This window comes from Alosa sapidissima, chromosome 6 (assembly GCF_018492685.1).
Source record: "Alosa sapidissima isolate fAloSap1 chromosome 6, fAloSap1.pri, whole genome shotgun sequence".
Taxonomy (NCBI): Eukaryota; Metazoa; Chordata; class Actinopteri; order Clupeiformes; family Clupeidae; genus Alosa; species Alosa sapidissima.
Genome location: NC_055962.1, coordinates 18,802,940 through 18,808,939, shown reverse-complemented (window position 1 = coordinate 18,808,939; position 6,000 = coordinate 18,802,940). Strand labels below are relative to the sequence as shown.

The 6,000-nt window shown below is 36.9% G+C and overlaps 1 protein-coding gene across 2 annotated transcripts in view; it reads left to right on the top strand.

Annotated features, from left to right (window-relative positions):
- The first annotated feature begins 1,792 nt into the window (after positions 1-1,792).
- The window catches only part of LOC121712342 (fibrillin-1-like), a 178,556-nt gene continuing 174,348 nt past the window's right edge, over positions 1,793-6,000 (top strand). For both annotated transcript variants that reach the window (XM_042096540.1, XM_042096538.1), the window contains exons 1-2: positions 1,793-1,909; positions 2,612-2,679. The gene's annotated coding sequence lies outside the window, so the exon portion shown is untranslated. The remainder of the gene's footprint in view (positions 1,910-2,611; positions 2,680-6,000) is intronic.

The window sequence follows — 6,000 nt, the reverse complement described above, 5'->3', positions numbered from 1 at the left end:
GGAATGCTGGTAAACCTCACTCCCCAACGCCTCAAGAGTGCTGCTGGCATGCGAGCCACTAGCCTGGGCTATTGGCTCAATTGTTAGCGTGCTCGCCTCCCGATTGGAGGTGCTGCTGTTCGCGGGTTCGAGTCCGGGCGTGTGCAGGGCTGAATCGCGCAGGTTCAACACAACGCAGGTTACACATGCAAAGTCTAAACTCTAACCAAAGCTGATTTTACAGGGTGAGATGTATTTGCTAAATTAAAATGCATGAGCAAAATATTAAGTGGTAGGTCCCAAGCATTGGTAGGTCAGCTTAATGCTCCCATATCCGACTCTAGCTTTATTTCATATGAGACACTTTGCTCATTGCCTGACTTTGTAGTTTGTATTTTTCCGGTCATTCAAATTAGGGCCCATTATATAATAGCCACACATCACATATTGGGACATCACCATTGACATTCCTGAAACACAGGGACAAACAGTAGCCTATGTGGACTGGATTGTGCTGGTTTTGTCGGCAGTATGTTTTAAACCATTTTTCTCGTTGGCAGCATTATGGCCTAGTTTTGTTGGTGTTTGCATTTGCAATGTTCATATGCAATTATGTGTGTATGTCGAGGCTGGTTTGTTGTTATGTACTGGCTGTGTTGTTCGTTAGATCAGCTTCTAAACCATCTGTGCTGGCAATCATTTTCTGAAAAATTTGAACAGTTGTTATCTATCTCTGCATAGCTTACGCACTGACATACAACCTGAGAAATTGTTTTGTGACAGGTGATTTATGTGATGCAGAGAAGCATGGAAGATTGAAGGTGGCACCATACCCTTCAGGCAGTGAAAGCAGTACATTGTTATTCAAATCTAGTGTTTCACTTCACTTACAACATACATTAACATTTTTACAGTATTTTACAAATCATAAATGCATATACTTGGACAGCTAATGGTTAGCTTATATTTCAAATAATAATAGATAGAATAATAGATAGATAGATAGATAGATAGATAGATAGATAGATAGATACTGTAGATACTTGATTAATCCCCAAGGGGAAAATCAAGGTCCCAGTAGCTTAAAGACATCACACACAACATAAACAGTATGATAAAATAACAAATCCACATGAATAATATGGACAGTAAAAGGTACTAAATCAAAAATCCACATGAATGTACTAAGGGATGTATAAGCATGAGATGCTTGCAGTGACAGGCCAGGGACTGACCCTATGTTTCAGTATGCATGGTACGGTGTTCTAAGAGAGTGTCCAAATAAGTCCAACAGTGCAAGGATAAAATCTAGAGATCATTAAATATGGACAATATAAGAGAATAATGTAGACATAATAATATAAAAACTATAGCAGTTCAAGGATCGCAGTACATAGTATACATGGGATACAGTTTAGTAGAAAGGAGGAGAGACAAATCAATAGTCAATATTACAGCTTTGAAGTAATAGGGTTACAGCCCTAATTTAATATTAGAGGTTTGAAGTAATAGGGTTAATACTCATGAGCCTTTAATTAAGTCTGCATTTACAGGACACTCTTTTGTCACAGACATTTTTGTCACAGAGACCCATTAAATGAGAGATGCATCATTGTTCATTACAAACAATGACTGCATAAAACTGAGGGAGCTGTGACAACCCCTCCCACAACAGACTTGTAGAAGAAACAAGATACAAAACCAAACCTGTTTAGCAGGTGCCTGACACCAAAAAACAAATCCTGGATGAACGCAGCCCATACTTCTCATAAAATGTGCAGGCATCAATACAGAAGTGCAAGCACCTTCTAATCTGTTAGCCTCTATAATCATTAAGCATGTCAACCAGAAGAGCGGCAAGGTAGGACAGCAAAAAACAAGACGTTAATGGGATATATGCTGAGAGTTGACCTACATTGTGAATTCTTTGGTTCGTTGATTATTCATTTAATGTGTTTATCTGCGATGTCCTTACAAATATTAGTTCATTGTCATTAATCAGTATTGTGTTAAAAATATGAGTTCTGACATATTTAGTTATATGTATATTTTGTTTTGTTTTCAATTAAATATATTCTTTGTGTAATTTCATAAGTACAACCCGATTTATATTAAGTCTTTTGGAGAACCTCTAGTTCATGTCCTTGGACAATGTGTTGAAGTAAAGACAAAGGGCTAAAAGGTAACACTTTCAGTCATGGTTTCATAGCATACTGGCAGTCACCATAGTAAAGCTGTACAAGTATGTATACATGATATGAAAACAAATTAATTATAACATGTTAATTTGGATTTTATGTCAGTTGTATTTACTTTGCTTAATCAGATAAGACTTCAAAAGACTAAATCCACAATTTAGTGCCAGAGATTCCGAAGTGTATGGAACATGGATGGATAGGGATACTATGAAGTACAAAGCACATGGTGTAAAACTCTGGCTGTGTTTAATACAAGCTAGTCTGCTTAATCATTTGGGCAAAATCTCTGTTTTACAGTTTCAAATTGATCATACAGTATCAGTAGTGGGAATTACAGTTTTGTTTTTTTCTAACAAAAATGTAATCTGGGTTGGATAGTTGGTGTTTACAGTTTACAAAAGTTTGGACCGCATCTCCTGTCGTCCATTTGGCAGGTACCTGAACCAACTTCATTCAAATATGCTTCAGAGACGACCTCTTTCCTGAAGCATTACAGTAACAGGTCAGTTCAGTATGTTCTTCCGCAGGGCTGGAAATAGACAGTGGCTTTCGGGGAGCCATGTTTTTCAGTGTGCACCACGACTTCCCAAGTCACATGCACGTTTATACATATAAGTGCGCGGGAGCACCCCAGACACACATCTGCGTGCATTAACCTTCCTTTCTGTTTGACCGTTATTTCATTATCATGTACGTGTTTTGTGTCTCTTGTGTGCATTGCATTGTGGAAAATATGGTTGTTGGGAAGTGAAATGATTGTTAAAAGCATGTTTGTCATTGTGCTATTTGATTTTAACTGTATGGGGAATAATGGTACAGACACCCCACCCCTCTTAAATGTGCCAGCAGCTAGACAAAGGGCTAAAAGGTAACACTTTCAGTCATGGTTTCATAGCATACTGGCAGTCACCATAGTAAAGCTGTACAAGTATGTATACATGATATGAAAACAAATTAATTATAACATGTTAATTTGGATTTTATGTCAGTTGTATTTACTTGTTGTTTAATCAGATAAGACTTCAAAAGACTAAATCCACAATTCAGTGCCAGAGATTGCGAAGTGTATGGAACATGGATGGATAGGGATACTATGAAGTACAAAGCACATGGTGTAAAACTCAGGCTGTGTTTAATACAAGCTAGTCTGCTCAATCATCTGGGCAAAATCCCTGTTTTATAGTTTCAAATTGATCATACAGTAGCAGTAGTGGGAATTGCAGTGTTGTTTTTTTTTCTAACAAAAATGTAATCTGGGTTGGATAGTTGGTGTGGAATGATGGTTAAAAGCATGTTTGTCATTGTGCTATTTGATTTTAACTGTATGGGGAATAATGGTACAGACACCCCACCCCTCTTAAATGTGCCAGCAGCTAGATGGGATACCCTGTCTCTTCTGAATTACTGAAGCTAACCAGGTGTGGCCTTGGTTAGTACTTGGATGGGAGACCACCTTGGAAATCTAATCGGATGAGACATTACCATGAGGTCCTGACTCTGATTCACTGTGGTCATTAAAGATTCTGTGACACTTACAGGAATGAGGGGGTTCCTCTGTGTCCTGGCTAAATTTTCAATCTGGCCCCCTTATCATCCCCCAGTGTAATTGACTCATTACAGTGCATGAAAATGCACTGTACTGTTCTTCCTAGGCTTCTTATTACAGTGCATGAAAATGCACTGTACTGTTCTTCCAAGGCTTTTTCTTCTTCTTATTCTTCTTCTTCTAACGCAGTTAATGCAGCTTAAACCGTTTAACGTAGAAACTTCATTCAAACTATGTTACGTAGGTCTTACTTAGGACATGTGGGCTTTGTATTTTTCAACTTTGTAACTTTTATACTTTTTAAACTATTAATTAAAAACTAGTCAAAATTTCCCCATAGACTTAACATGGGCTGATGACATCACAATAGAGCCGTTAAGCAATTAGAATCCTATGGCAGGTGTTCGGGCCACCTGGACCAACTGCCAGTCTCAGGCTTTAAGCATACAAACTGGCCCTATTAAGACTACACATCCTGTTCAACTGCTTCCTCTGCCAAAAACTGTTTCAAAATAAAAGTCCTCACTATAATATTTTACTGTTAAACAATTTAACCCTTTAAACTACTAACTGTTCGGCCATTGTAACTGTTACTTGTCATCAACTATGACTCCTACCCACTGTAGCTAGTTAGCTAAGTTAGCTAAGTCACGTGGTTAGCATAATTAGCATGCTAGCATGTTAGCATGCTAGTTAGCATTTTTAGCAAAACTGCTTAAAATGATTAGCTAAGTTAGCTAAGTAATGTGGTTAGCATAGTTAGCATGCTAGCATGCTAGTTAGCATTTTTAACAAAACTGCTAAAAATGATTAGCTAAGTTAGCTAAGTAACATGGTTAGCATAGTTAGCATGTTAGCATGCTAGTTAGCATTTTTAGCAAAACTGCTTAAAATGATTAGCTAAGTTAGCTAAGTAATGTGGTTAGCATAGTTAGCATGCTAGTTAGCATTTTTTAGCAAAACTGCTTAAAATGATTAGCTACGTTAGCTAAGTAATGTGGTTAGCATAGTTAGCATGTTAGCATGCTAGCATGTTAGCATGCTAGTTAGCATTTTTAGCAAAACTGCTAAAAATGATTAGCTAAGTCACATGGTTAGCATAGTTAGCATGCTAGTTAGCATAACTGCTAAAAATGATTAGCTAAGTTAGCTAAGTCACATGGTTAGCATACTTAGCATTTTAACATTGTTAGCATGCTAGTTAGCATACTTGGTTAACATTATTATCTTTGTTAACATAGTTAGCATAACTGCTAGCAAACATTAGAGCCATTCCAACTGTCAGTTATCGTCAACTATCTACCTAAATAATTTAACCATTTAAACTATCCACCTATTTAACTGTTCAGTCATTCCAACTATATTAAACCTCATCTACTTAGCAACCAATATAGTTTGTTTTTACTCTGTATGATATTTTACATCATATTTTTGCATTTTCATGCACTGTATTTCCTTCAGGAAATGCTTTTCTAGTTCTTATTCTTCTTCTTCTTCTAACGCACTTAATGCAGCTTCAACCGTTTAACGTAGAAACTTCATTCAAACTATGTTACGTAGGTCTTACTTAGGACATGGGTGCTATGTATTTTTCAGCTTTGTAACTTTTATACTTTTTAAACTATTAATTAAAAACTAATCAAAATTTCCCCATTGACTTAACATTATGATTATGACATCACAATACGGCCGTTAAGCAATTAGAATCCTATGGCAGGTGTTCGGGCCACCTGGACCAACTGCCATTCTCAGGCTTTAAGCATACAAACTGGCCCTATTAAGACTACACATCCTGTTCAACTGCTTCCTCTGCCAAAAACTGTTTCAAAATAAAAGTCCTCACTACAATATTTCACTGTTAAACAATTCAACCCTTTAAACTACTGAACTTTTTAACTGTTCAGCCATTGTAACTGTTACTTGTCATCAACTATGACTCTTACCCACTGTAGCTAGTTAGCTAAGTTAGCTAAGTAACATGGTTAGCATGCTAGCATGTTAGCATGCTAGTTAGCATTTTTAGCAAAACTGCTAAAAATGATTAGCTAAGTTAGCTAAGTCATATGGTTAGCATAGTTAGCATGCTAGCATGTTAGCATGCTAGTTAGCATTTTTAGCAAAACTGCTTAAAATGATTAGCTAAGTTAGCTAAGTCACATGGTTAGCATGCTAGCATGTTAGCATGCTAGTTAGTATTTTTAGCAAAACTGCTTAAAATGATGAGCTAAGTCAGCTAAGTAACATGGTTAACATTGTTAGCATGTTAGTTAGCATAGT